Source organism: Oryzias latipes, chromosome 11, assembly GCF_002234675.1.
Source record: "Oryzias latipes chromosome 11, ASM223467v1".
Classification (NCBI taxonomy): Eukaryota; Metazoa; Chordata; class Actinopteri; order Beloniformes; family Adrianichthyidae; genus Oryzias; species Oryzias latipes.
In genome coordinates, this window is record NC_019869.2 from 13,844,949 (window position 1) to 13,872,099 (window position 27,151).

At 41.2% G+C, this 27,151-nt stretch overlaps 1 protein-coding gene across 2 annotated transcripts in view; it reads left to right on the forward strand.

Moving 5' to 3' along the window:
• The first annotated feature begins 6,974 nt into the window (after positions 1–6,974).
• Positions 6,975–27,151, forward strand: part of dlgap3 (DLG associated protein 3) — a 193,773-nt gene continuing 173,596 nt past the window's right edge. For both annotated transcript variants that reach the window (XM_023959877.1, XM_023959878.1), the window contains exon 1: positions 6,975–8,254. The gene's annotated coding sequence lies outside the window, so the exon portion shown is untranslated. The remainder of the gene's footprint in view (positions 8,255–27,151) is intronic.

Below are 27,151 nucleotides of genomic sequence, written 5' to 3' on the forward strand. Positions count from 1 at the left end.
CTTTGGCCCGCTTTGCCGACAGCCTTTTGACCGATGCTCCGTGCATTATCCGCTGCACATCTGCGGTGCTTCACTCGTTCTTATCTGAGCTGCTACAAAGCGCCGCAATCTGTGTTTTTATATGATACTGGCAGCAACATGGCCCAGAGTGTTGGTTCGGTACTCATCCTTAGTAAAAACTAAATAGTACATGTCTTATAACAACAAAACAAGCTGCTTCCTTCTGAGATCTTGGAGTTGTTTTGTGTAGAGCTGCTCAGTGTGCTCTACTGCAAACTAGCGGTCAGAGGTTTAAGTGGAAAACAAGAGTCAGACACTGAAGGACGCTTATAAATAATGAAATAAATATCGTTCTGGAAGCATTTTGAATCGATACAAAAATCGCTAAATGAAATATCACCATATATCAACAAATCGATTTTTTCAAACACCCAAAATGTGTATCATAAAAAATAATGTTTGCTTTCAATAAACGTGGAATCCAAATAGTCATGGAAGTTGTAGGAAACTAGTCACCAACAGACCTTGACCCCAGTCATTGCAGTAATCCATCCATCATTACACTAATGTATTAATATTTTAGAACAATTTGTTATGGCCTGCATCAGTCGTGGATTGCAAACACCAGATTTTTTTCACAATGATCCGAAAACAACAACTGCAAAAGGTCCCTAAAGGAAAAAGCCCAATCAGACATTTAAAGTGAGTAGCACCAGGAAAAAACAGACACACTAGACATGGCTGCAAAATCTTCTATATTGTTACTGGTATGATATTCTGGACTGCATTTTTTTCCCCAATTCTTAGTTCCTGCTGCACGTTCAAGCAAAGTTTTGACCCCCACATCATTCTCAAACACTGTAAAACAAAATTGTGTGCATAGTGAATCCCCCTCCTACCCTCCCGTAGAAAAAAAAGATGACATCACCACAGGAGAATCCATCAAAAAAACAATGAGGTCATCATCTCTTTCTTTAATTCTACTAATGGAACTAAAACACTTTAATACAGGACTTGTTGGCTCATGCTGAATGAAACCATATAACTTACGATATGAACCTATTAGAAATACAAAAGGCTTTCAGCTCTCATCTGTCAGCTCAGCTGTTGGACAGGACAAGTTAAAAGTAAAAAGATTTAAAAAAAAAGAAATGTGGGTGTGGTTTGCAAAAAACCTCAGTTACCAAGAAAATCCCAAAAATGTACTTCTGTCGATTTAAAAAAAAATTACAACCAAGCAGACTCGTGAACATAATAGACTATGCCACCATTAAAAACCAGGAAATGACCATACTATCGTTGGATGGTGAAAAAGCTTTTGACAGAGTCAACTGGAAGTTCCTTATTACTGCCCTCCATAAATTTGGGCTTGGAGAATCATTCATCAATTGGAGTAACCCTTGTGCTATCCTAGGCACTTTAACATTGGGAGTTGGGTCATCTAGACCCACGCTGAACCTTTTTTCTTCAATGATTTGTGAACCTCACTGGTTTCCATGGGTCACATGTAAACTTTCCACCTTTATCCATCTGTGTCATGGTAGGGAGAACACGCCAATGCAAGCGTGGGGTCATCTAAGATAGCACAAGGGTTAGAATATTATATCACAACCCCAATGCATCAGTCAGAACTAATAAACAGACTTCCAACAGGTTTTTTCTCGGAAGAGGAACAAAGAAAGGGTTGCCCACTCTCCCCCTCCCTTTTTGCTATATTTATTGAGCCTCTAGCTGCAGCAATAAGACAGCATGAGAGCAGTAAAGGAATTAAAAGCAAAAACAGCCGTCATAAAATTAGTCTCTTTGCAGATGACATATTACTGTTTTTTAAATAATTCATGCTTTGTAAATGAAACAGCAACAATTATTAATGAATTCTCCTCCATATCAGACTACTGAATTAATTGGAATAAATCTGTTTTATTACCACTTAACAGCAATGCGGAGCAAAGACTCTCGATACCAGTCAAATCAGGCAATATCAAACATCAAACATCTAGGTATTTATTTTTCCACCAAATTATCAGAACTGGTGCAGCTAAACCACACCCCATTACTGAAAAGCATACGGGGCGATCTAACACGCTGGGTCAATCTGCCTTTGTCCCTCATGAGCAAGGTAGCCACGGTTAAAATGAAAATCGTACCCAAAGTTAATTATCTCTTCTCAATGATCCCCACACAACCGGCACTAAAATGGTTCAAAACATTAGACTCACCCATATCGAGCTTTTTATGGAACAATAAACCTGCAAGAATTAGTCTAAAAACTTTAAAATCTGCAAAAAGCTGTAGAGTCTTAGAATTCCTTAACTTTTACAAATACTTTCTTGCAAATAAATTAAAATACATATTAAAATGGTTAAAAAATAATCCAGAAACCAACTCATGGTTAAACTTGGAACAGGCGTTATGTGGAAAGATCAACCTGTCAGATCTACCATTTATTAGCCAAACAGTTAAAAAACAACACTGTTTCCAAAGTATTAATGTAAACGCCACTTTAACAGCCTGGTGGGAATTTCTCAAAATATCAAAATCGTCAATTCATCCGTGCAAAATGACACCCATCTGGAACAACCCGGACATCCTCATAAACAAAAAAAAGGTTACACTTCCCAACTTGGCAAGCAGGGGGCGTAACACTACTAGAGCACTTAATTATTGATAGAAGATTCATAACACCCCAGGAACTTCAAGACAAACATGGAATAAATAACTTCTTGGAATATCAGCAACTTAACCCTTGGGCTATCTTATATGACCCCACCCTTATTTTGACGTGTTATTCCTACCATGACAAAGGTGGATAAAGGTGGAAAGATTTCATGTAATCCATAGACACCAGTGAAGATCACAAATCAATGAAGAAAAAAGGTTCAGCGCACTGTCTAGTGGGTCTACATGACCCAACTCCCAAAATGAAATTTCCTAGGATAGCAAAAGGGTTACATCTATTATTACTAAAAAAGTTCAGAGACAACGATTTAAAGCTACCAGAAGTAGTTACCTCTCTGATTAATTTTTCAATGAATAAAACTCTCTCCAAAATATACAAACTCTTATGCAACCTAGATAATATTTCACTTCCAATAACAAAATGGGATGCAGATTTGAGCATCAGCACAGATGAAAGCTTCTGGTCAGAACTTTGTCTAAACACCTTTAAGCTGACAAAAAGTCCAAACTTGCAGCTAATCCATTTCAATACTCTTCACAGATTTCACTACACTGGACAGAGGATGTTCAAGTTGGGTCTCAGTAACTCAGACATTTGGGAGCACTGTGATGGTAATCTACCCGACAGTTACATGCATGCACTTTGGTTCTGCACACCTGTCCAGGCTCTCTGGCAACAGGTATGTGCTGATCTATCAGTCTGGCCTAAGATTTCAATCACAGCTTCACCGTCACTTTGCGTGCTTGGTGACATGAGTGCCATCGATATAGAAGGAGCATTAGTATCTATCATTTTCATAACTCTTTGTATTGCTAAAAAAACAATTTTAATAACTTGGAAAAACAAGAAATATATTAATATAAGTCAATACAGAAATCTGCTGTGTGATCATATCAGCTTGGAAAAAATGTCAGCCCAAAGTTCAAGTAACTTTGAAAGAATTCAGTCTCTCTGGTCTCCTATAGCTAACTCCATGACTTAGGGGGTGGGGGACCTGGTCGTCGCTGCTCCTTGTCTTTCTGCTGTGGTTCGGGGTGGGGGTTGGGGCCTTCCGGTGCCCGGTGGGGGGCGGTGGGGACTCCATTAGTCGGGGGGTTGTGTGTGGTGCCTGGGTGGGGCAGGCTAGGGCGCTGCGCGGTCTTCCAGGCTCGGGTGTGGGGGGAGTATGGTGGGGGAGGTTTAGTGGTGGTGTGGCTTGGCTTGGGGTTGGTCTTTTTGCCTGTGATGGGGGGGGGGGGTTGGCGGGGGCCCTTCTCGAGGGGGGGGGGGGGTTCCGGCGGCGCTGGATGGGCTTCCCATCTGCACCTGGGCCAATTTTAACTGCACCCCCTTAGTACACACTCCCTTTCACTCCTCAAAATATATATTCCAACATAGACACACACATGCACACACACTTTCACAAACATACACGTTTGACAAGGAAGGTGGGACCTAGGACTATATGTCCCCCACCCCATCCCTGGTAGGGGGTACTGGTAGGGGGGGAATTTGAGCAAATATTTAACAAACGGGGAATAATGTTGGGATAATGTATATAAGTTATCTCATATTTGCTTTTATGCATTACCTAGATATATAGGTGAAATAATAATGTTTGGAGAAGTGTGTGTCTAACTCTGTTTCACAGGAAGGTGGAGGTGAAACCCTTGTGGGAAACCAACTATCTTTGCGTCTTCCCAGCATCCTCCTGAGAACTTGCAGGTTTGCTGTGTCTAGAATCAATCGAAGGACACTGTGTTAGTTATCCGTAAGAAAAGGCTTTGCAGGTCTGAAGATGATGTAGGAAGACAGTAACAGATAGACATGTCGTAATTAATGTTTTCTAATCATGCTGCAGCTGTGTTTTAATTGCCCCCGCCCTTTAGAGCACAGCGCATGTGTAACTTAGGGAACACCCAAAAAATGTAATAATGGAGGGGAGCGACAGAATATGCACCAGAGTGGAGAAAGATTATTGCTGGGTATGACCTCTATGCGCTCTCCTCGTAAAAGGTAACTTGATCTGTTGTCTTTCTTTCCTTATGTTGTTATTCTAATGTTGTAGGTTGTTTTAACCCAAGAATTATTTAAAGAAAAAAAGCTATTTTCTATTAATTTCTGGTTTTCGAAAAATGCAGAGAGGGTTTGCCAACTTTGGGTTGTGCAGGAGATGAAAGGTATGACGGGTTAAATTGGGTTTTCAAATGAAAATCTGTCCCTTGGAGAAATTTACATCTCTATTTCTCTCCTTCATCGTGCCTCTTCTGGATTCATGAGATCTCAAGGAGAGTACGTGGAATACAGAAGGGCAAAAAAGAGATCTTCTCTTACATAATAATTTATCCTGTGGCTGGTGCGGCTCAAGGTCATGGCCTTCCAACACCTGGGTTTAGGCGTTGCTCAGACATGTGCTAATGAAGACACAAACTGAAGCCAGCTGTGGAGCAGGTGGTCCAAAAGGTCTGTTGTAAACAGTTTCACTTGGGAATGAATGGCTTGTCGTTTACATGAGAGGCAGAGGCATATGTTGTGTAGGGCTGAAAAGTGAAGGTAACACTCTGACCTAGTGAACCAATAAATATTAATCAGGGTTCTTTCCTGTGAGAGGAAAAGGACTTCAGTAAAAAATAAAAAAGCAGGGAAGCAGGGATGCGTATTGAGGCTAATGCAGGAATAAAATGTGTTTCTTTTTGCTGTTTTGAGGCTTATTCTCCAAACTACTTCCATCTTAACAATTAAAACACCCTTCCCTGGACTCAACCCTGTGGTGAGAGCTCTGAATTTACTCCCAAACATTCTGAAGTGGACCCTTTTCTCACAGCTTGCTTCTGACAGTGTCACTGACCATGGTGCTGAAACTGAAAGCAGCATTTAGAACTAAACCCTTTTTGTGGTCCAGCTGCTTTTTGGAAACTAATGCAACTGTTTTATGGAAAAGCTGACAATCCAATGGCAGACCCACAACTTAGATTGTATTTTCCTTAAAAACCCACTCCGATGAAAAAGAGGCTTTTGGTGTTTTTAACACGTTCTTGTGGCATTTTTAGTAATATATCTGTGAAAAATATTGGTAAGAAAGTGAGATGCACAGTAGAATAGTTATGTGTTTTCTACGTATTTTTTTCTTCACTTCTCCCCCCAAAAATGTCCAGATAGTTGATTCATTTAAATATATTAACCGGTCTAAACATTTTTATTGAGTATAAAGCAGAGAAAAAATTAAGCAAATTTAATTTATCATTCCACACAAGGTGAAAAAAAGCACACAGCTTTTTGACACAAGACTAATGGCTCTTGTAAAAAATGAAGCTCTTTATAAATAATAAACAACGAAATGTGCAAAGAAACAAATAAATAAAAACTGGTTTGATCTAAAAAAAAAAGAACAGGTGGAGTGTGATCTCTGTATAATAGTAAATTGTGGTTCCTCTGATATATTAATTGAAAATTAACCTAAAGTAGGTTTAATGGTTATGAGTTAAATATAAAAAATGTTGTTTTTCTTAGAAAAGCTAAACTTTATAGCCTGAAAAAAACTAATAAAGAATAACTCTGAGAACAGCGTATTGTAAACTATTAACATTTTATCTTAACTGAACCTAAAATTTATTTGTACCAAACCTTATATGTGACATGTCTTTTCTTATTATACATTTTGGCTTTTGGTGTTCCCTTGTGCTATCCTAGGCGCTTTAACGTTGGTTCATCTAGACCCACTAGACAGTGCACTGAACCTTTTTTCTTCAATGATTTGTGATCTTCACTGGTGTCCATGGATTCCATGAAATCTTTCCACCTTTATCCACCTTTGTCATGGTAGGGAGAACAAGTCAATGTAAGGGTGGGGTCATCTAAGATAACACAAGGGTTAAAAATGCAATAAACCAGTTCTAAATAAAGTTTTTAGACACAGGCCTATTTACTGTGGTGACCCTTGAAGGGAAAAGCCAAAAGGAAAGAAGAAGAAGACATATTCCTTATATTTTATAAAAAGTTTACTGTAAATGCAGATTGTAGTTTAGCTTGCAGTAAATTGATTGTGTTTTTGTTACTGCCTGGAAGCAGAGTGTGCTTCAACCTTATAGGACTGTCTCACAATGTGTGCATTAAAATCACAGTCTTCAGTGTGAGTATATACAGAATTCATATACATTACAACTGTAGTGATAATGGATTATATTTACAATTGAAAGCTCAAACTGATTTACCCCAAATGCAACTCAATGGAATGTTAATGTCACATTTTCGGTAAAAATATTTGAAGGTCTCTGAAACGCGCAGTTAATTTGAAGGAGAAATTAGAGTCAGCGGAGTATCAAAAGGTTGTGAACGGATGTCATGTTTTATTCAAACAACAAGGATCTATTAGAGTCTGATCTTCAGTACAAGTCTTAGTGAAGGTGAATCCTTCTTCCAACGCGGCAGGTCTAATTTATTTATTAGAAATGATTCAATGATAAAACGGTTACATGAAAAAAAGAGACTATGTGGATTGTACAGGCATGAAATATGATTTTTTAACAGCTGAGGACAAATGAAAAGAAAAATTATTTTTAGGGACAATATAATTAAACTAGAGAGCCTGTAAAGTATTGTGGTTGTGGTTCACGGTTTGACATCTTATGCGTCTGGTCCAAAATGACAACTAACATACATCTCTTAGTCTATTGTTTTCTTTTTTTTTTGTATCAACAATCAAAGAAAAAAAACAACTCTGACAGTGCTTAGCTTTTAAACTCCTATTATTTGTTGACTGTTTTACCCCTGTGCAAAAAGTTATGCATCTTTTACTTAAAACTTCTCTGAACTATCTTGTGTTAACTAAACCAATGTGGAACACGTTTCCATAACTCTGTTGAATATATACAACGTTTCATTTCTTAGATTGCACGTAGATATAATATTTGGGAAATATAAGATTTGTAAACCAATTTGATACAATTTTTTAGTGCTATGAATAAGAACAATAGAAACCGCATTATTGTTAAACTGGTGGTAATAACATGATTTGGGCCAGTTTTTCTGTTACTTTGGCATTAGATGCAGTAGGTATACTTAAGATGTAAACTATCTGTGTTGATTATTTTCCCTGAGAAAAGCAGGCTCAATCTACTGTATTTTTCCCCATCAGAACTTGTGTGAACATTCTGTGTTTGCTTATTAATTTAACACTTTGGGATCAATTATAGTAGATGTATAAAACAAAAACAAAAAAACTATTTTTTTTTCTCAATGTAGCCGCACCCTGCACACTAAGACTGACAGAGGAAAGCAGGAATACACAAAGATTTGGAATATCAGGGGCAGTGAGAGTGCGCGCCTGCTCGCGCGGCTGTTGCGCGGGTTCGATGGTTTCCTTTGGCCCCTCCTCGAGAAGCAGAGAAACGCAGCCGGGGTTCCGGTGGACCAATCGGGTTTGCCGGTAATATTTTAGTGTGGAGAGAGAGTGAGCGGATGATGAGCCGTCGCTGGTAGTCCTTGCTGCTGCTGCTGCTGCTTCTCCATCATCTTCCATCCATCCTTCCTACGAGCAACGAGCCGTGGAATAAGCGTCAAACACCGAGGACGAGTCGCATGATCGAGAGCGGACAGGTAAGAGCAGCATCTAAGAAGGCAGTATGCGCTGCCCAAAGCATTTTTTCTGTTACGCACACGCACATGATCATCCATGGAAGTCCTACATGACGGAGACTTCATGCTGGTTTTTCCTGGCGGAGTTGTTCTCTGAAGGAAATGAGGAAAAATGAGAAGTTGCTCCATTTCCGACGGCGGGCCGGGATGGCCCCATTCGCGTGATGATTTGCTATGTAAATGTCAAAGGCGCTACTCAAACTCTTAGAAAAATTTTGCCTAAGCGCGTCCCTGGCCGTGAGGAACGCGCGCCCCACGCGTGCAAAAAAAGGGTGTGTGGGAGCTGGAGTCCCACTGAGGGTTTTACTCCCACTGCTGAAGTAAACTGCTGCAGGACAGATGTGCATCAGCTGAATGAAGCACAGCGGTGGGGGGTGCCTGCAGTTGGGACCGCCCGGTCCAGGATTCCCTCCGGGGGGGCTGCTCCTTTGGGCCGCTGGACGTTCTTCACGTGTGGTTTGAAAAGAAACGTCCTGATAGTGCGCGTGGTGGTAGGCTACCATACACTTCCTCTTTGACCCAAGGCTGACAACCAACTATGGGCAAGATGATGCACCAAAAGATCCCACACCCAAGGCGGAGAGCACGGCTTCATCACAGAGTGTGATGTGAATCCTGATGCTCCTGCAGTCCACAGTCAAATCCGTACCAAGGCTTTAAATTTTCCACTATTCACTTGGTTCTGCTTTTCCTGGTGCGTGTGTGGATTTGTTTCCTCATCAATGATCATGGGAGGGGGCAGCAGCTGCAGGGGCTGCATGTGATATGTTTGCCTAAAAGTCTCAGATCTGAGTGGAATTGAACCGTCGACTGCTCTCAGACCCATGTTTTGGTGTGAATAATTAACAGTGCAGGAAGGCATAACACTGTTGGCTTGGTAAATACAGTAAATCAATTTGCTGCTTCTTTTTTGACTTTTTGAAACCATACCACAAATGTGGATTAAGGCGAGCACTCGAGAGCATGTTTGCCAGCAGAGATGCTCTCACTTGATTTTTTTTCTTTTGCACCGACTGCTGTCAGCCAGAGCAAATAAAACAGTCTTACTTCAGCTCTCCTCCTCGCCAAGGCAAATGTTGATGATTTTACTTAATTAGCCAACATATTACATTTGATTTAAGTATAATAATGCTACCTTTTAGAGAAAATCTTCATTCTTTTCATTAACATTTGTGTGATAGTGCTTTAAATGTTAACTTTAAGAATTAAATAAACCAGGTTATTTCTCTGTAAGACACTTCCCAGAATGCTACATTGATTCCTGGCTGAGACGAGGAAGGTCTTCTGGATTCAGATCTCAGAGCTGAAGACTCAAAGAAGCAGCTCTGAATAAAGGAAAGTCTTCTGGATCTGCTCTGATGCATAGAAATCCAGTTGCAACACAAACGGGATGAATGCTAACATTCAAATGTTTCAAAATGCATTTACATTAGTGGTGACTAATGTATATGCATTTGCAGGTGACAGAGATACATTTTTTTTCTCTTGAACCACAGACCAACCCTGACACAGAGTTCATTCTGTTGATCCGCACATCTTCCACATGTCACGTTCTCTTCTTCTCATCGGCTCGCAGCGTGATGCCTCCTCTCGATGGGCTCAGGATTAAGTGCTCATCTTGGAGTGTGTTTCAGACTCCAGCACACTTCCTTCCCCAAAGGAATATTTGATCTGGCAAGGCAGGCAAAAGCAACAAAGATGAGATGGATCAGCTTGTAATTCTGTAACAGAGTGGTGCGAGCATCTGAATCTGTTGGATATGTGGCAGAAAATGAAGGTTAACACCCTTTACCCCTCAAAATATAAACTCCCATACAAACACACACACACATGCATTTCACAAGGAAGGTGGGACCTGGGACCATCTGTCCCCTACCCCATCCCTGGTAGGGGGTTTTGGGCCCTTGGCAACGGCGGCCGTGTTACCTGGGTGCTGGCTTTCTGGGCCCGGCAGCCCTCTCTCCACCCAGGGAGAGGGATCCCTGAGCTTTCTGGCAAGACCAAGAGCCAGGGATCACATCACATCTGAGCCAGGGGGTGTCCATGTCCCTGTGTTGTGGGTTCTGGTCCTTGACCCTGAGCGCTGGGCCTAGCCAAATTTCCAACTGTGGCCAAGCCTGGTCGGGCCATGTTTACAACACTTCTTGTGGACCCCCTCTTTTCCTGGGTGCCCTCCTCCTGGGCGGGGACGGCTGACCCCTGCCTTGCTCTCTTTTGGACCAACCGTGGGCTGGGTGGGCGGCTGGGTGGGTGGCTGCCTGGAGCGCGGGGCGGGTCTCCCTTGGGGGGTCCTGGCTCGTACCTGGGGTTGGGGCGGGGGGATGCCCAGAACTCCTGGGTAGTGATGAGGTGCTTGTCTGGGGCTGTGGGTGCTCTTCTGGGGCAGGTTCCCGCGCGGCGGGGGGGCTGCCCTCCTGGTTGGGCTGGAGCTTGCACTCTCTGTCCCCCATGCCTCCCTGCTCTCTGGCTTTGGGGGCCCCCGTGGTGGTCCTACTGGCCCTGGCCTGGGTGGGGGATGTGATCACCTGTGGAGCGGTTGCTCTCGATCCGCTGCGTTGGGGCGTTCTTGTTGCTGCTGCGGCGGGGATCTTGGTGTGGGGATGGCTGGGCACTCTCCCTCCTTCTTTTTACATTCCATCATCCATTTTAGAAGAACATAAACACTCACTTGAGTACAGGTGTTAGATCACCTTTGCACAAATAGTTTGCGTGATTGAATGAAATGTTTCACACTAGTTGGTTTGAAGGCATAAGTATGCGTGTGGAAACATTATCTGTGTTGTGTACATGTTGACAGATGAACGTTTTTGGAGCCAACAGGTGTGTTTATAACATTTGAGTGTGTGTGTGGACTGGCCCCGCCCTTATAGACATGGATTACATCTGAACCTGACCGTAATGAGTATAACCATCCAGAAACTTGTTGCTTTATGCTGCTTCATGGTTTTACCCCCCCCGCCCCCTTCTATGATCACCCTCCTATCCCCCCCTCTCTAATATCCCTCTCTCTTCTTCCCTCCTTTCCTTTTCCGTCCGGTCCAACACAAAAGATTTTCAAATATGACTAAAATTAATAAAGTTTGGCCTCGATTACAAAAGGGGTATATTCAGACATACCTCTGGTTTGTCTGAAGATTCAAAACCCCTGTTGTTAAAGTAAAATATGTCCAACACAAGAGGCCCTCAGCTCTCATCTGTTAGCCCACCTTTAAAGTCCAAACCAACAAAAAAAAAAAAAAAAACTCTTAAAGTACTTAGCATTTCTACCCATTTTACGAAGACAAGTCAGAGTGAAAAGAGCTCGAAATTTATCCTGAAACACTTGAGTGTTGTACAAATAAACACTGTCACAAATGTTGCACAGCTTTGGAGTAAAGGTAAGAAATGACCATGCATGTTTAAAATGGTTGAAGTCCCGCAAACGAGCATTTGGAAGAACTTCTGCTAACCTTTATTTTACAAACCTATTGCTATATTATAAATGCTGAGAGAGTGGCTTGGCTTTTTTGGATTCTGAAGAGTTCTACAAAAGCATTGTAATCACATCTCCATGTCGGGGTTCATGAGATCCTTCAGAGCCCGGTGAACTCCTACTCTACTGAAGGAGCTGCGACTGGATGACGGCTGGTGATTCTGTTGACCCAGTTTGTGATTTACTGTCCTGCATTTGTTAACGGAAAAAAAGAAATAAAATAAAAAGCTCATTGTCTCAATGTAAATTTGAGAAAACTTTATGAAGTTAAATAGGAGAACAAACAGCAACAATCGGATTCGCCTCCATGTTGGTTACATACAGACGGCGGCTCCTGGCCCGTGGGCTGGGTTCGAGAAGCGTATGCTTGTGGACACTGCTGCCTGAGTGGGCTAGGTTCCCACGGGCGAGAACTGCAGCCCTGGCAGCAGGTGCCGTGGCAGAACAGCTGCGTCAGACGGAGCGTCCAGGACTCGCTTGCAATCATGAAGGCACGCGAACCGGCCCGGACCTCAATAAACGCTTCTCCCGGACAGAGTGATCCTCCACCAAGGAAAGAAAAGAAGAAAAAAAAGTGAGGTCGGTGTAGTGAAACACAGTGAAGGATGTTTCAGAGAATGATCGATTGGCCGTTCTCCATGTCAATCACGTGACATATTTTACGCAGAGGAGGATGCTTCGGAGACAGATTTTTAAGACGCAGTGTGAAGATATTTCTATTTTTTGGTTTATTTATTTTTGATGGGGCGCGATCTACCGTCACATCCTTCGTGATTGACCGATCTGCGCTTGTCTTGCACCCTCATCTGTCCCCAGTTCTATCTGGATGAAGCCAATCTGCTACACTATTCAAACATGTAGTTGTAGAGTTAGATACGCTAATTCTTCTCTAAGAGTTCTGGTACACCCCCTGTCCGTCTGAAGAAAGGATCCATCCTTCATGTGGACCCTCCTAAGGTTTCTTCTTTTTTTTCCTGGAATCATCAAAAAATAGCTTTTTTTTATTTACTTCCTCATCCTGACGGCAGCATCATCTGATCTGGCCTCCATCAATCTGGCCTCCTGCAGGTCAGGCGGGTCAGTTGTTGAAGTGCGAGTAGTTCTGCTGTTCGACTTCCCAATTTTCTGCCGCAGAGTTTTCCGTTTAGCGGAATGGGACCCGTGTCATTTCAGGGTGAGGTTGTTGATCACTAAACCATGACACGACAAAGCTGCTCATGTCAAAGGACTGAGCAGCTGCAAGTGAAAAGTGGGAGACAAACGAGTGAGTTTCACCTGAAATCAATGCATCGATGGAAAGTTTGCTAATTAGGATCACAGTAGCACAATCATCATCAATTTAACACTTTTCTAAAAGGTTCCAGCAGTGGGAGGAAGCATTTATTTAATGGAGGCAGAGAAGGAGCTTCAGACAGGAAACACACTCTGTTGCGCTTGTTTTTTGAATTATGCTAAAAACAATCAGCAATTTATTTAATCAAAAAGCTCTCATAATTATATAAAATATGGAAATACTTCATTATTTCCATCAAAAAACAACTGCACTGCATTCTGTCATTTAAAAAACAATAATAATATTTTTTCACGGCTGATTGCAATCTTCCAAATGCGTTTCTCTCATCACACATTAAAGCTCTACCTTTTTTTGGAATATTTTGAGGGATGAGTCACATTCATCATCTATGTTGGGTGTTGGGGGGTGTATTACATCATGCTAACTCCCCATTAGCTGCTTAGTTACAGGAGCCTTAATGATGCCAGGAAATGACAGCGAGTAACTCCACATTTGAAGGAGGATCTAATTTAGAGGCTTTGTTCCTGTTTATTACCGTACCCTTGGCATGACTGAGAAATGTAATGGTTTGCAATCCACATTGGTTATCAAAACCCATTACACCTATATTTTCTTTTCAATAATTGCAGCTTTGCAACAAAATCCTGTTAATTTACCTCTATTTAAGGATCCCAACGCAAGCTAGAACCAATAAAATGTAGCTTTATCTATTGTTAGACTGTATAAAGCTAAGCACCAACATTCTGCATGAGGAGAGGTGGGGGTGCAGTAGTGGTCTGTGTGAGAAGGTGAAGGGCTTTGAGTGTTTTCATATCATTACAGCAGGCTCTAAAGCGGAGCGTTGCTTGAAAACTCAGGGCGCAGGAGATTGTGTTATATGAAAGAAAAGCTCTCAATGGGGATGCGGCGTATTCATTTAAAGTCTCCATGCTGATGGGAAGCGCACACATGCGTATGTTTGCACAAAGACACAATCCTCACCTCCATGCATCTCCATATTTTCCAATTGTCCCTGGACTGTGGCGGCCCACGCAGGCGCCGTTTTGCATACTGCATATCAATAAAGAGCATTTAACTCCGGAGCATGAGAACATGGCACACTGGCAGACGGATAGTGACCATTCACAGGCGATAAGCTGTCTTTAACAAGAGGGCGTGCTCAGGGCGCATCATAAAAACCTGGAGACAAACAAAGAAAACGCATTTCATCAAAAGTAAAACTTTAAAATCAAGCGCTCCTGCTGCATTCTGACTTGTTGAGGTGATTAACAGTCTGACATTTACCTTGGAGTTAATCAGTGGGTGTAGCGTTAGTCAGTGAAAGTGTTGCCCGTTCTGCAGCTGTGGCTTCGTAACGGAGCCAAACTGTACGAAGGAGGGAGATGGCTGTTGTTATGAGACACAGGCAGACAGAGATGAGGTGATTAGATGCTGCAGACAATGTTTCAGGCTGAAATAACAAAGGACCCTCACAGTTTCTCTAACTGAGAGTGAAAAACTGATTTAGTTCCTGATAAATTAATATTTACTCTGAAAACCAGCTGCTTCGGGTCATGGTGGCACTACAGCCCACCCAGCTCCAGTTGGTGAGGAACAGCTTCACTGACAGCTAACCATGAATGCTCATGTGTTCCCTGACAGCTAAGCAAACTAACATCTAAGTCATCTGGAGGACTCATTCTGTCACTTAGAAAAGGAAAACCTGACGTGTTTTTAAATCTCCCCCTGCCTATCTGTGTGTTTGCACACAGATAGGCAGTGGGTCAGGCCTCTAAATGATAAGGTAATTCTAAAGACAGAAAACACTGTCTTCTCAGGCAGTAAGAACAGGAAAATGTTTTTTTTTAAACTGCTTTGCATCACATTTCTCTCTTGTTTGACTGGTTTAAAGCCTTAGTGACATGCGCCCATGAGGTGTGTGTGACCCGAACAAGTGCTGTGGGTTTTTGGGGTTGTCCGACCCGTTAAGGCGGCTGGATCTTAAGGTAGCACAGGTGTGTCTTGCAGCACCTTTGAGGCTCTTACCTTAAGGGACGTCATGAAATTGGAACGTACCATTATCCTGTGTTTGGTATTGTGTCATATTTGTAAGTTAGGTCATAAGTGCGTGTAACCTATGACGTACAGGTGATGCTTTTGTAAGATGTCCTTATGCCACTTTGTAGTTGTTACTAAGGTGCGAGTATTGGCTCCTTACGCACAAATGCTTCACACACTGCGTGTACACTTGATACACAAGTGCCTGTACGACGCCTGTTGGATACCCACATTGAACGCGCACTTATCACGTGAACACCACTAATGCGCTCGTCCCACAATGCACATATTTGGGGTGGGTTTGAAAAATCTGTCTAACACGCCTGCGTCTCACCTACTCCCCTAACCCTAACCTTTACTTAGCCCTATGTGTTAAGTTTTCACTACGACCTGTAACTTGCAGTATATTGGTAATAAAAAAGGTGCTTGAACATTTTCACTATACGGGCACCAAGTAGTCCATGACCTCCGTGCCCTGCGTGTACAGGTTTGCCCTTTTGCCCCTGCAGACAGACTGCATATACTCAAAATGGCAGTTGTGACTTTATGCTAAACCAAATGTCAAGCCAAATTCATGCATGGATTAAAGATTTATTATAGAGTGCCTTTGAAATAACACAATATGGCTGAGTAAAAATAAAAACACAAAATTAATCAATAAAATAGTTGAGATGGCGTAACTGACTTGTAAAAATCAGTTTCTAGATCCCTATTATTACATTGGACATTCACAAAAAAGGAGAATGCTGGGCACAATTTGTAAAACATAATAGTGATCACTTGTCTGCCACTACAGAGTCCAGATGTTGATCACATGTGTAGTTCTTCAAGGTTTTCAAAAACATTTTGTTTTAAGATCCATTTAGAGTGTATTGTTTCATTCAAATTTGATCAACGTGAATCTTCAATTTATTCTGACTTTAAATAGTTCATATTTCATAAAAGTAGAAACGTGCTGGGATGGGGCCGCAGATGGCAGCTTCACATGGAGCTCTGCAGTACTTCTGCTGCCACAGTCACTAACGCATGCAAATATATAAACTCTTTTTATCTTTGTGACTGTGCACATGGGTAACTGTTTCGAAAACTGGGAGTTTTTAAAGCTTTTCTAGAAAGTGTGAATCTTGTTGGCAACAAGATTCTTAGTTGATGTGTAGATGTGTAGATCTGTGAAGGGAAAGCTCTTACTTTCAGTGTCTGTCTGTTTTGTATTTGCAAAAAATTTGCTAGAAATTTAATGAAAAAACCGAGCATGCACATTAGAGAAAAAGAACTAGACCAGAAACAGATCAAGAGAGGGTGGCCATCTGCCTCCGCTGGTTGGCATCACAAAGAGCAAACACAAAAAAAAACTCTGTGAAAAACAACCCAGTTACTGCAAAAAGGACATGAAGATTGACGGCACGTCAGGAAATATGACCTTCAGCAGGCTGTAGCATGTAAGTACGGTGCACGGTCTCTGTGGCCAACAGTATTTAGAAGCTTTTTCATAAAGGAAATATTTTTATAAAAAGAAGGGGATTCTGTTGATCCATGAACTGAAACGGCCTGCTTCTATAGACATTAGGTAGAATTCATGAAAAGTCATTATTAGTCACAAAGCATTTGTTACTTTGGTAAGATAAACAAGAAAACAAAGCAATAGTTCTTGACATTAGTGTCTTACAACTTAATCCAACTTAAATGACAGAGAGATCTGGTGAGCCTTAAAACCAATTGAATCGGTTAGTTCAAAAGGGGCCCAAGTCCAAGAGGTTTGTTTTTCCAGGAAATGATTTTAATTGCATAGCTTAAAGGGAGGCTACACCAAATGATTAATACTTTACCCAGATTTAGCACCAGTTCATAACTTACAAATGCTATAATATGAAGCACCACACTTTTATCATTTCAGAGGACTAGCAAACTAAAGTCTCTGGACTTGGGCCCTTCTTGAATTAAACAGGGTTGCTGCCATATTGGATAACTAGTGCTGCCATCTATGGGATAAAGCAAAACCCATGCAAGAGAGGCCCAAGTCCAGGAATTTTGCACTTAATGCATTTTAAATGTCAAGCATAGTCAATACATTACAACAGACTTGGAACTTTTTTGCACATAATCAGATAGCTTTTCCCTTGAAGACCATAGAACATATAATATCTCTATTTTGAAAAATTGTGGACTTGGGCCCCTTTTGAACTAACCGATTCAATTGTCCATTATTTTTGACTGTAAAATCCCACAATAAAATACCACATCAGTGGTTTCTTCAAGAAAGTTCAAGACCGATGTTTTACAGCATAAACTACCAAAGCTAACGGGTGGCACCCTCATGTGAATCCCTCTTTATTTATGTATTTAGTAATTAATTTGAATTAGGAAAAAAGCAGATCAGTCAACATATCAGCATAAGCCTCGATGTAAAGAGTTAGCCAACTGGCAAACTAGTTGTTGTCCTAAAGCAGGTAAGAACAGTTGGTTACAAAATAGCTAAGACTCAAAAATACTAGAAAAGCACAGAACAACTCTTGTGCTTGGTCCATTGTAACACTTTTTTAAGATATTCAAATTAATTCAAGGTAGGAGGGGCAGTTCCCTTGAGGGTGAAAATGGAACTCACCATTGTCATGCGTGTGGTAAATGTACTGTGAAGTATTTGTAAGGCTAATGTAAATTGCATTACTGATGGACGGTTTATGCTGTCATACGGTGCCCGTAAGCCATACTCCAGTCTCACGACCGTCAGTTAGTTTACATTGTCTCCATTGCATCTCCGGTACCTCCCTTCCCCTTCCCCCCAGCTTCATGGTTTGTCTTGCCGTCCCCGTGTCGAGTAGTTGTCAACGGAACTCATTCTTTATCCTAATCAGTTTGTGTAAAATGTTGTTTTTTCAACACACAAAACTTCTGCAGTCAGGCCCCATGGCCTCTCCTTCCTCACAGAGTCCTTGTAAAGTGCTTGTTTTGTGTCATAAATGACACATCAATAGAAATAGAACTCCTGCCTAAAGCTTGCATTGCGTTGCAAAGGGAGGGATTTCAGAAGCAGGCATGACGGAGGCAAAGTAAACTTTACGGTTTATTAATGAACATTTTATTTTTTTGTGTACACCAAAGACGGACCAGTGGAAATCAGGCTTTATTGCCCGTACCGCTACATACAAGCTACTTGTGTGTGAATGGGTGAACCTTTACGGGGCACCCATTGAGCAAGCACTCATCATGTGAACAGCACTAACAGGCTCCCCTGCCATGTCTCACCTACTTGAAGTGTTCACTACAACCTGTCGCCCATAGAAAGAAATGTTCATCAACATTTTCACCCTACATTTGTTCTGAGTACTCTACGACCTTGATATTTAGCGTGGACCACCTGTGTGTTCCGTACAAGTTAGACCATTTTTTTCCCCACATATAGCTTTTTGTCTATCAGTTATGATAAATCCATAACATCCAACAGGTGTTAAGGTGGTTCCGTCTGAATAAATACCACCTTAACATTTATGAGCTGTTTGTTATTTGTAGAAAAGCACTGATAGGTTTGAGAGCATGTGTTGTTTATTTGGTCACACACACACTTGGCCACACACACTTGCCACTGAAACCACTTCAGAGACTCGCTGCAGGGTTCACACCTTGTCCTGACACATTTCCACCCTTGATGGTGCATACATAATCAAACCCACTGCTGTTATTGTAGAATAACAGGTCGACTCATTATTCGTACAGTATAGAGAAATGATTCTGAAAATGATGCAATGTGGAGAAAGAGACCTACACAACGGCGTGTTCTCCGCTTCAAACTCGGAATCATTTTATGGATGGGGCCTGATAGAGAGCTTGCGGGCGAGCAGCAAGGTTAAAAAAGGCCAGGCTAATGGCTGCAACTTATCTGAGTGGAAAAATGTTTGCTCATGCTGCCAGCGTGCGCTTCTCTGATGCACTTGCGCATGAAATCGTTCCCCTTTCCACGCTGGCGAGCCCCAAGCCAAAGTCCAGCGCCCATATCTCACCAGGCGAGGTGGCCTTTCTGCACGCATTTATCTGCGCGCGTGCTCGTCTTTTACATCAAGCTGCCTTTGTGGTTGTTCTGTTGAGTGTTTGCTGATGAGTGTGAGGTTTGGGAGCAAGCGCTGGGCACAAGCTGGGGTTTATTCATCCAACTCTTACTGTCAAGAGTGGGCGCTGCAGTAATTATAGGATGCTTAGAGAACTGCAGCAGAATGATCGGCAAGTACTTTACACAAAAATCAGAAGCCAAAGCGGGGAAAAAACAGATTCAAGTGGTTTTTGAATGAAAAGAGGCGTATATGCTCATCTATACAGAGGAATGTCTGGTTTGGTTTGCTTTCACTGTGGCCTCTTTTGATTAATGAATTGACTAATTCCATGTTAGATGACCATGATACACTTCATGAATCTTTGGTGTGCGACTACATCATCGTTCTTCTGAGGTTTTAAAGCAGGATGGGACAAATCCATCTCTCTTGCATCAGCGTTGTGCGCTCCATACTTCACAGATGGCCGTGTGCACTAACTGTTGTGTATATTTTGCAGTAACTGTCAGGAGAAACACACACATTCTGTGCATTGTTTGTCGTGACAGCTGGGAACCAGAAAAATAATAAAGGCTGTTGGCACCCTGCTGTGAAAAGCATGTTCTTTTTATGCCTGTTTGAAAAGAAAAAGACCACTTTTCCATAAAACTACCCCCCAAAAAATACTAACTCTTAAATAATATTCATCAGTACTGGAGAGAAATGATTTATAATGAGTAAAAATGAATCAAGACATTCAGAAAAGTCATTAAAGGGCAATGCATTACCACCTATCAAAAGCTCCATAGCTTCCCTCAGGTGTGTGATGCTGACTGAGTATATTATTGTTTCAGGATTGGAAACTGTTTTCCACACTTTTGTTTTTTCAGGAAAGCTGGTATATTTGGCCATCTTTGTGGATCTGTTGAAATGTGTTGATGGAGCCACCCTGTTTTTCACAATCAGCCCAAACCTGTCCTTTCTGTCTGAACTCTGATCCAAAGCCCTGAATCTTCATTATTTTATAATCTTAAATCGTTGCGCATTCATGCTTGTAGACCTAAACAATGTCTTTAAAACAACCCTCTTAGTAAACCTTCAATACTTTATATCAAAAAGAAACTCCTCTGGTCTTCAAACCCCAATGGGGTCAGAAGAGAACTAAAAGCTCTGATATTTTTACTGAGGCTTGATGTCTTTACCTTAATAAAAAGTAAGTTTCTGCTCATGTTCAAGAGACAAAAAGTTGCCATGTTGGCAGCTGTGTAAAGATTCATTTTACCAACAATTTTATTCTTATAATTTGTGGTTGACGATTCACTGAGTTAACATGAATCCAGAACATCTTTAGCTAAAACTTCAACCAGTGTGACTCAGAGATAAATACCTGGTACTGAACAGAGCAGGTGAAGATTTACAGATTCCTTATATTTCTTGCAAGATTATCAAGTGTAAAAAAAAAACAAGACAAAAATTGAGGCTCCGAAGGGATATAAACACTGAATGGTAATAACAGGTGAGAGTTAGCTCACGGAAATTTATTTTAAAATGTGCCAGCATCCCTGTGCCATAAAGTTTGTTGATTGAATTCCATCTTGATTTGGTCTGTGATAATGTTCCAGGTTTGTCTCATGCTGAGCCTGTATAACTGAATAGACCTGGTGACTATCTTTAGCAGAAAAGAGTCAGCTCTTTGATGCTTCCAGGAGGCCTTTGGGAAGCTTCTTATGATGAGCCGCAACTACTGGTGGGACTAATCAGCAGCTCTGCTACTCTGCTGTGCAGTCACTCTGATGCATAAGGAGAATTTCCTTTTTCTTGTAATATTCTGTAAGTATTTCATGACAGACTGTGATCATATAAACTCTGAAGATACTTGTCAGATTGAAAGAAAGTAAGAATTTCTGTTAGAGACAGGCAGATACAGAGTACTACTTGAAGATGAGGCACAATTTGTGATCATAGTCTAGGCCAAAAATGTCATTCAGTAAAGTATAGTCAGTATAGTTAACACATTGTTAGAGGATTCTTGAGTGGTTTAAACTGAGTGTTGAACAACTCAAACTAGGTTGAAGCCTTAACTGGGCCGGAGAAACGTGTTGTTCTGGAGTCAACTTTCACTAAAGTCTTCCTCGTTTATGTTTTCCATCATTTAACGTCAGCTAAACTGCAAAAAGAAGAGAGGTAAATATGTTTACAGCACCTCCGTCATGGCCTTGATACTACGTTCTCACTGGGTATGTGATGCGAGTTCGAGAACGCGCTGAACGCAGTTTCTTAAACCCGCGTTCAGCTCCACGTTTTTTCTTTCACAGCTCTTTTTCGATATCTGAAAGACTTGGTGTCATTTAATTCCAGTCTAGCACAAACAGAAATTATTAAATTCTCCTCCACAATCAATTTTAAAATGGTTGGTATTTGCGTGAATTAAAAAGTACGTCACCCATATGTTACTACCAAATCAAAGTCCCTGATTGGCCAAAGTTCAACTGGTTAAAGTTTGCACGTAGAAAACGGTCGTTAAAACCTGTGTAAAATGTGTGTACATGAGAGTGAATGCAGTTGCAGAGGCTGGTGTGAACCTAGTATAAATAAATACTAGTCGCTTGCGCTCATACAGCAGTCGACCACAAGTGCTGTTGATGTTGGGGTTGTCCATGCCGTCGTAGAGAGGAGTGGTCGTCAAAGGTCATACAAAGGAGAGGCTGCATCCTAAGAATAGCGGCCCAACTGTGTGCCTCGTACAGGTTTGTAATTTTTCACCCGCAGACACCCCACATCTACCTGAAAGGGCAGTTGTGACTGAAATTATTCAAAATTCTGAAGTGTGGAGAACTTCCCTCTTTAATTTTTGCGGCTTAACCGTTCAGAGTTTTCATGGTTTCGATTTGGAATGGATGTGAGTGAAATTCCTCTTTCAGCTTTATTGTAATATTCCTCCAAGCAAGGTCTAAAAAAAAGGTCAATAATCAAATATTTGTTATGCTGACGATTAAAGAGAGTAAATAAGGTCTAAAACCAAAATATTGCATGTTCAGTTTTACCATTTTGTGGATCTTTTCTAAAGCCTAATCTTTGCTGTTTATTTAAAAAAAAACATTTTGAGAAGTGACTTAGGTAACCATTTAGATGAAAGTTCAAATATCCTCAGCATCTTTAAAGATCCTTGTTACACTGACGAGACATTGATCATTTTTTAACAGAGCTGTTGACTTCCATAAAAATTCTTAGAAGTTTCCAAAATGAGATTTTTTTCTAGTGTAACTAACAATGACAATAGAGATTTATTTGACACTAAGATGGAGAAGAATTGGATTTATTCAGTAAAAAAGAACAATTTGGAACAACTAACACCCTTCAGGCATTCTGTTCTTTATTTCTTATTTCCAAACTTTCATTTCATTCACCCCATTTTATAAAAAATATTCTCTAGTAATCTATCATTGCTTGTTCCTGATGAATTGTTGTTGGATGTCAACACTAGGAGGTCAGTAGGGTAGGGGTGCCTTTGTGAGTGTGACTAAAAATGTATTTCGGATAGAAAAAGGGTTTTGCTTCGGAAAGAGCTGCTGTGGTCACTGAGGTACTGTGATTGGTGATTGTGCTGGAATGTTGGAGGGTCTTATGGTAGAACCAGCTGCCCTTTTTAGACACGTGCCCTCAACAACACGCGTACAAGCGGCCACTTTCAATGAAAAGTCCCTGTAAATACGGGTAAATGTGCGTTCACTTGTACCCATGCAAGTTTTTACCACCGTTTTTGAGCCAAACATGCCCGCAGCCTTTAAACGCACGTTGCAAGTTAAACCAGGTTAGCTTTGACCAATCAAGCATTCGGATTTGACCGTGATGTACAGTTGGCATCCCGTTTTACTTTACGAAAGTGCTAACTCTTTGAAAATCACTCATAGAGGAGAAATCAATAGTTGCTTTTTGTTCCCGGCTGGAATTTTAGGACACCAAGCTTTTCATAGCTGTAAAAAATAAAGCCTGGAGCAAGATTCATTAGATTTGCACCGCTTCAAAATTTTGCATTGAGCCTCTTCCAACTTTAGATGGCGGACATGGGCTAGTAAACATCAGCAAAAGAAAAAGAAGAAGCCTCTCCCTGCTTGTCCAGTGTGAACACCATGGACTAAATGCTTGTTCAAGAACTGAAGTTTAGCTTGTCCTTGAATGCTCTTCAATGCTAAGTTCACATTCCCAGTGTAAACTTAGCATTGGTGTATCCCTTTTACACATATAAAAAAAAAAAAAACGTTTTGCTCCGTGAGTTTATCCTTTCACTAAATACACTGACAGCGTTGCCATGTGGCCTTGGCTGCTTTGTTGATTTTTGACAACAACGTTTTTCTTGTTTGGCGTAGTAACAATAATGGCACACAGCTTGATTCATGAAGAAATATCGAAACACTCTCATTAAGTGGTTTTAAAAATATGACTCCCCACTGAAAAGCAAATGGAAATTGCAGTATTGAAGACTTGATGCCAAATGAAGTGGCTTGTTTAAGCAAACGCTTAGTGGTCTGGACAAACGTTCTCTTTCCAAACTGCTAAGAGGCGTTTTTTTTCCCTCCACGCCATCGCTCGGTGAAGAGCCTGGACTTGGGAGGGGGCAAGAATGGGGTAGACAAGAATGGTGGCTCAATGAAGTGGATGAGCAATTGCATCGATGACTCACGATGAAGGGTGGCAGTCCTGTGATGAATGGATGACTAAAGAGTGGAGGTGGATAATGAGAGATGTGAGGTAATAGAAAAAGTAGTCTTCAAAAGCTGCATCGTGTCTTCATTCATCACGTTTTATCGTGGACTTCTCCTTAAAGTGCTTCTTTTTATCATTCTAAAGTGTTTTTGTTCTTTTTTGATGATTGACTTTACTTAGATGTACCCCCTCCACATATGTCCCCCTTTTTTTGACATTTAGTACAACCCCTTTGACTTTTAATTCCTACTTTGCAGCCATCTTCTTTTTTCTCTGATTGCATCTGTCCATCCTCCACCTCATCTTGTCTCCTTATATGAGATTGTCTCTTCTCCAACCTTCATTTACCAGACATTTTCTCCTAAATCTCTCCGGCTTAGTAGCTGTCCACCTCCCATCCTTGATCTCTCATCTCCGTGTGACCTCCATCTCATCGTCCTCCTCAAATAATAGGTTTTTCACCATCCACATTTTTCCTGCTTCTTTTACATGGAGCAGTCTTCCCTCCTGTTTGAGGCTCCTCTTGTAAGCAGGGCAGGTGGCAGCAAGAACATGCTTTCAGTGGGACATGCCTGTGCTCAGATTTAAATAGATAATGGCAGAGCCGAGTGCTCATTGGGCCCCCTTGAATAATGCAAGAGATCCTGAAGGCATTGTTGCCAGGCATCACTGATGGTGACATGCATAAGTTAGCTCCCAAGCCTGCAATATTGATAGGTTACACTTAAAAGGGAATTGCTTTTCCTCCTATTAGCCGGATTTTGCTTTACCCTCTAAGTTGGAACTTAATGTCAGCTTTATGTCCTCTTGACAGTGTTTTAGCCTGTGGTCATTAATGATGCATCTATTTTACATGTTTAATGGCAAGGAGGTCTTGTAGCTGTGGTTACGAGTCGGCTGTGGGGCAGGTCAAGACAAACTAATACCGCAGGAAGTCTTTTATTCCAACTATGAGGATAACTTTATACATCATCAGTTTGTTGGATTGATGTTGGAATGTTGTATTATTGTAATGTTTTCTTTTAAACTCAAAGGTTTTTTAATTGTGCCTCCATGTGTTAGGGAATACACATCCAGCAACCGTCGGCACGGAAATAATTTTATCAATATAAGGATACAAACATGTGTTTTGTGAGTGATGGGATTGTTGTTTCCTTAAGAAGAGAGTCCAGAAAACAGAAAAGAAATAGAGTTTGAAGTATTTCAGAGTATTTTTAAAATGATGAAAACTGTGGTGCTCAAAGGCAAGCTGGACTATCTCTGCTACAAGGACGGGAAGGTTTGCATCCGATGCATTAAAAACCTTGACATTTTGGATTTGTGTTAATTGATTGCATTGATTGTATGATAATCAAGTCACCACTACATCTATGGATGAACACTGATCCAATTAAAATAAATCAGTTAATTGCACAGAACTGCAGTTTTACACTTTGCACTTCACCAACGTAAAGTTTTGCACAACGGCGTGGTTGCTTTTCCTGGTGACAAAATCAGATACCATAATTTATATTTATTGTGTAAGCATTTCCTAGTGTAAACTATCAGCGCAACTATCTACTCTTCTCTGCTTTAGAATCCACTAGAATCACTTTAATTGTGTCAACAGTTAAATATTTACGGGACTAGAAAATATCTCTACATGTTAAAGGGTTATATAAATTTTATTTGCTGAGATAAACTGCCTTTTTTTTCAAGACTTTACCTAAAACAGCCCCTCATAACATTTCATAGTAAAAAGTTAGTGCTGCTCCACCTACCTGTTAAATGACCCTGTCATTTGATCTCATTCAGGCCTGTTTTGAAACATAATTACAGGCCTGATTGTTCAGCTGTGTCTCTCTCTGACAAGCCACCCCACTGATGACTGTCTGCTTTCCAGTCTGCCGCCATCATTACTTCTCCGGACTGCGACTCTTCGGTCTCGGAGGAGATTGCTTGCATCAGAAAATCCTGCTTTGACTTGTAATGCCTCCTGGCATTTTAGAGAATGAAGACACTTGATTTAATGCAGGTACCTTTATTGGACGTGACTGACAGATTTGGAAGAGATTTTGGAAGGGATTTTTTTTTTCTTTGTTTGAAGCTTTTTTATCCAGTGAAAAAGGTCAAAAATGGAAAAGGAGGAAACTTCATGAAGGGAGAAATATGTGTAGCTCTGCCAAAATAAAAGAAATGTTACCAAAGATCAGAACACCATCCTTAATGTGTGCTGCACACAGGTGCTTGAAGAAGTTAATGAAACAAAGGCTGTGTTTGGGATATGATCTTGTTAGCGTTTTTTTGCTGATAATTCAGCTCTTTTTTCTGCAAAGCTTTCTCCTTACAGGTGCCTTGTACTTTGAAGAGTACCGGTCTGGTCCTTCTGTGAGTTTTTAGGAGGCTGTTTGAGTGCGGCTGCTGTCAGCTGCCAGTCAAAGGGAAGCTGTGTGTGTGTGTGTGTGTGGGGGGGGGGGGGGGGGGGGGGGTGGAGGAAAGGTAGGACAAGACAGTTTGATTAGTGGAGTGATGAGTCGCACTGAGCTGAGACGAGGAGATTGGAGATTTGCGAACAGTAGGAAAGGAAGATGCAGACCTCTCTGAATTGAAGTTGTATTGTCTTCACTTCAAGTGTTGCTTCAATCAGCACAAGTGCACAACATCTCCGTACAGTCCCTCTCAGTGGGGGTCTTTGTTTCGGTTTGCTTGACATCTTGAAGGTAGATGATGTTAAAAAACATTTATTTTGCCATCCATTAGAGGTGGGATACAGCGTGTGACGAAGTGTTGGCTGTCAGCCGTGTTCCTGCAGAAGCTGACAAATGAGGACTCTAAATCAGCTTTTTTTTTTACACCTTCAATGAGAAAATGGCTCCACCAGAATTAGAATTAGCGGGGAGGTGTCAGCGCCTTGCATGTTCCTGATGTGCACATCAGAAGAAGTTCCTGCTAACTTAGGCGTCAACGCATTTTTAGGTGTTCAGCCCAGTGACATTTTGTTTTATCTTTTAAATCTCTAAAAAAATAGAAATAAATCTTTGTTTTACAGCAGATCTTATCAAGAGGACAAAAACAAATACACGAACTTGTTTTCTGCAACAGTTAGGGAAACTATTTTTCCCATAGAAACCCAGGAGTAAAAGAACCACAAGGCAGTAACTCAATGCATTTAGGTATGTAGACAAGGTCAAGACCAGACCACTCTCCATGATCTCACATGCATTTTTGTAATAATTGAGGCACAAAATATTTGAAGTAGCAGCTGTTTTTCCTCAAAGTTACAATGTTTCATATACATACATCATATACAAAAAAAAACACAATAAATAATCTAATATATAATAAATAGACAA